Raw genomic sequence first — 5,000 nt, forward strand, 5'->3', positions numbered from 1 at the left:
GGGATTTTCTCTTGCCCATGAGAACAAAGCTCTCTCTCTCTCTCTCTCTCTCTCTCTCTCTCTCTCTCTCTCTCTCCATAATCAACCCTTCACACAAAACGAGGACACTCATTAATGCTCCCCCCCCAAAACCGCTCTCTTTTCTCCTTCACTCCTTCACAAACATGAATATGTATGAAGGAACTTCAAAGATTACTCTTCGTTATTCATCAAGCCGCTTGTGAGCTCTCTCTCTCTCTCTCTCTCTCTCTCTCTCTCTCTCTCTCTCTCTCTCTTCTTTCGATCGAGTCTACTCTCTACCTAATACATACGAATTCGCTAACACTTTATATAAAGCAGTTTTGTCTGATCTTCAGTTGTTTCGCTATGTATTCCCTCCCCTTCGTGCGTTTCTCTCTACTCGTATTGGTATATTCCTTTCTTTTTCGTTAAGTTTGTTTTAGTGTTTTCGTCCAGTTCTTGCGATGCTTTTTACTCATATCAATATTGTATCGCTTACTTTGTTGTTGTTATTGTTGTTGTTGTTAAATATAATATCGATTATTCATATTCATTGAAAAGCCATTTAGGTAACTTGTGGAAGTGGTCACACGTCAACAATCGATTCGTACTATCTTGAATATTGGCCCTCCAAAGAGCATAGCCGACCCGTCATGTATCTCAACAGCTCTCTCTCTCTCTCTCTCTCTCTCTCTCTCTCCCTCTATGCTGCTATAACCAACCCTTCACAAACGGTAAAACGAAGACACTCCTGGAGATGTACTGGTATTTTCTCTGTCTCTTCATAAAAGCAAGGTTCTCTCTCTCTCTCTCTCTCTCTCTCTCTCTCTCTCTCTCTCTCTCTCTCTCTCTCAAATCAACCTTCACAAACGGTAAAACGAAGACACTCGTTGGCATTTACTGGTATTTTCACTATCTCTTCCATGAAAGCAAGGCTCTCTCTCTCTCTCTCTCTCTCTCTCTCTCTCTCTCTCTCTCCAGTCAATATGAGCCAATGCTATCACGTCTCCCCACGGCCATTAACTCTGGGAATCGGCGATGAACGACCCATTTGATAAATATCGCCGTGAAAGAGAAACATCGCCTATGTATATATAATGCCTTTTATCAAAGTAACGCAACCTGCGATCTCCTCTGGACCCTTTATATTAAAGGCCTTTAATGTTTGCCAATATTTAGGGTAAATCAGTAAACTTGGGTTTGGACCCTAGTGTGGGTCTGCTCGGAATTTACGCTTCAGATAAATTTGCCTTTGTTATTTCAGCGGGGATGTTTTTATTTTGTGTTTGCGAGAGAGAGAGAGAGAGGAGAGAGAGAGAGAGAGAGAGAGAGAGAGAGAGAGAGTGCTAAGCTTGCTACATGAATAAATAGTGAAGATAGCTATACATTATTTCAGGGGAGGGTGGATCCAGGAGGTTTGATATGATACTTTGAATTTGAAGTGACAAAAACCAGAATTTATTACAGAAGTTTAAACTGGATATAAACTTCACTTATTATAGCCAGCTAAAAGAGGTCAACAAAACTATCAAGCCTCTATTTCAGTCTGAGAACTCTGAGACATAAAAATTCATATTATACAATTAATATCATTCATGTTCAAAACGGAAGTCTTATAATGTCATAATCCTAATGACATTTTATCAGTTTTACCACGATTTTGCACTTTTAATCCTACTTTCGTTATGGACAGATGAATAAGTAGAAACCTCCTGTCCATTTTACCTGTTCGAAAATTTTAAAGTTAATCTGTGTTTCTGTAATTAATTTTTCATATTTCTCATTTCCTGCCCAGTAATAGACTTCGACATGCTTTTGCTTTTAACTACGAAAGTTAAAAATTTAGTTGTTTTGTGAATAGGTATGTCTAAATAGCATACCTCAGTAGCATATTCTATTCGTCAAAAATCACCGTAAAACGTAGTGACATCGTATGACTAAGCTTAATTACGTGTGTAACCGCAATGTTATATTTCATATTATTTCATATTATAACCTCCCCGATACTTATAACACCAGTGTTATATTTGATATTACAACCTCCACTGATACTTATATATCCTCCCTATAATTATAACACCAGTGTTATATTTCATATTACAACCTCCCCCGATACTTATATATCCTCCCTATAATTATAACATCAATGTTATATTTCATATTACAACCTCCCCCGATACTTATATATCCTCCCTATAATCATAACACCAGTGTTATATTTCATATTATAACCTCCCCTGATACTTATATATCCTCCCTATAATTATAACATCAATGTTATATTTCATATTACAACCTCCCCCGATACTTATATATCCTCCCTATAATTATAACACCAGTGTTATATTTCATATTATAACCTCCCCTGATACTTATATATCCTCCCTATAATTATAAAAGGCATCGCTGATACAGTGACATTTACAAAACGATAAATATCGCTTTCTAAACACAATGCAATTACCAGGAGACGCGCGATCCAACCCCCCTCCCCAATATTTGCATATTGTTTCTCTAAAGGCGCGTCCTTAAGAGGGATATATATAACACCCAGCCTCATTATAATAACTAAGGTCTCAGACGATCGCATTAATTTCTGGGAGTAAACACGCAAATACTTAACGTTGATCTTCGACTCGTGCTCAAGTAAACTGCTCAAGTAAACAACCGTCCCTTTGCCAACAATGACAGGCTGTTCAAGACGTTATCATTCTCTCGCATTAATCCTATACTAAACGTCGACGTATCGCAGGTCTCTTGATAAGTACTTCTTGTCATTTTCAAAAGGATCAGTTAGCAGCAGATTATGAGTCAAACTTAAATGTAGTTTTAGGTTCGTGTCCTATTGTGTCTCAACTAGGCTACGGTTTAATTGTATCTCAACTTGGATACTGAGAAAGTAAAAATTTTCATTATATTTTACGACGCATCACCACACAATAGAATCATATCTGATATCTATTATTAGTATTATTATTAATTTTGTTTTTGTTTATCACAGCCCTCCAATTCGACTGGGTGGTATTTATAGTGTGGGGTTCCGGGTTGCATCCTGCCTCCTTAGGAGTCCATCACTTTTCTTACTATGTGTGCCGTTTCCGTTTCTAGGATCACACTCTTCTGCATGAGTCCTGGAGCTACTTCATCCTCTAGTTTTTCCAGATTCCTTTTCAGGGATCTTGGGATCGTGCCTAGTGTTCCTATGATTATGGGTACAATTTCCACTGGCATATCCCATATCCTTCTTATTTCTATTTTCAGGTCTTGATACTTATCCATTTTTTTCCCTTTTTTTTTTTTTCCCTTTCTTTCTATTACTCTGGTGTCCCATGGTATTGCGACATCAATGAGTGATACTTTCTTCTTGATTTTGTCAATCAACGTCACGTCTGGTCTATTTGCACGTATCACCCTATCTGTTCTTATACCATAGTCCCAGAGGATCTTTGCCTGATTGTTTTCTATCACTCCTTCAGGTTGGTGCTCGTACCACTTATTACTGCAAGGTAGCTGGTGTTATTATTATTATTATTATTACTATTATAATTAATTTTTTTTATCACAGTCCTACAATTCGACTGGGTGGTATTTATAGTGTGGGGTTCTGGGTTGCATCCTGCCCCCTTAGGAGTCCATTATTTTTCTATTTATTATTATTATTATTATTATTATTATTATTATTATTATTATTATTATTATTATTCAGAAGATGAAGAACCCTCTTCATATGGATCAAGCCCACCACCACCAAAGGGGCCACTGACTTAAAAATTCAGCCTTCCAAAGAATATGGGTCTCATTAGAAAGAAAGAAGGAAGAAGTATGGTGTCGAGACTAATAACCTGTAATCCTGTAATGATTCTGTGACGTCTTGATGAAAAATTCCTCTAATATGAAAACTGAGTAACTCCTCTTGTACCTGAATTTTATGCAGAGTGAAAGTCAAGACAATAAAAATAATCATATAAAAGTTATCAGGTTATCGACTTGTATAGTTTTGATATTAGTTATCGAGAGGAACCAATAATACTTTTCCATATTATATATATATTATTATATATATATAGTATATATAGATTATATATATTATATATATATATAATATAATATACACACACATCAGATATCATGGCCGTCTATCTCTTTGACAGTTGATAGATAAAAAGAAAAAAAATGACAAGAATATGAAGCAGAAAAACTCATACCTCTCATGTAAGCTAATATTGGCACGTTATGGGAAAAAACGACAAACTAATCAAAGACCGAAATTAAAAGTCTGGGTAAAACAGCAGAATAAAAAAAAGGTAAATGAGGCAGAGTCGTTTCCATTTGTTAATCGTCACAGGCATTGATCTTTTACGTAAACACGTAAACACGCACCTAACATTCATCATTAAGAATTGAATATTTGTTCTTGTACAATACCGTAAATTACACCTGAGCAGTGTAGGGGGGAGGAGGAGGAGGAGGAGGAGGTCAAGGACCTCCATTGAGCCCGGTATTTATTTCGTTCACAGCTTTTATCTCGACTTCCAACACTTTCTCTCTATCCAGGGATTAACTGTTTTCTTTCACTGGCGAGGCGTTGCGAAACCTTAACCTCGATGTAAAATGAAGAGGAAATTTTTATTGGAGTCTTTCTTTTTACCGGTTGGAGGCTCAGGTGTCTGTTGTCTGGTGGGTTGTATGCGTAGAGAATAAAATATAATCTGAATCTTCTTCTCTGAATACCGAAGCGCTTCGACTAGCAGCCACAGAGATGTATTATACACATATTGTCCTATATACGGTGGAAGTTGATAGTTTGCATATATATATATATATATATATATATATATCTATATATATATATATATATATATATATAGTATATATAACACAGCATATGTAAATATTATTTTTATCTTGATGATAAATTGATGTATAGCTCTCTTATACTTTCTCATATTTAATTCTAATTGATTTAGTTTATTTTAATGTCGAGGTCTACTTAATACTAT

General features: G+C 36.0%; 1 protein-coding gene and 1 long non-coding RNA gene across 7 annotated transcripts in view; one reads left to right on the top strand and one right to left on the bottom strand.

Moving 5' to 3' along the window:
- LOC135225641 (uncharacterized) overlaps window positions 1-5,000 on the top strand; it is a 463,389-nt gene that overhangs the window by 165,196 nt on the left and 293,193 nt on the right. The window lies entirely within an intron of this gene.
- The window catches only part of LOC135225640 (uncharacterized), a 265,065-nt gene that overhangs the window by 97,556 nt on the left and 162,509 nt on the right, over window positions 1-5,000 (bottom strand). The gene's annotated exons all lie outside the window — the stretch shown is intronic.

Source organism: Macrobrachium nipponense, chromosome 13 (assembly GCF_015104395.2).
Source record: "Macrobrachium nipponense isolate FS-2020 chromosome 13, ASM1510439v2, whole genome shotgun sequence".
In the NCBI taxonomy this organism is placed as follows: Eukaryota; Metazoa; Arthropoda; class Malacostraca; order Decapoda; family Palaemonidae; genus Macrobrachium; species Macrobrachium nipponense.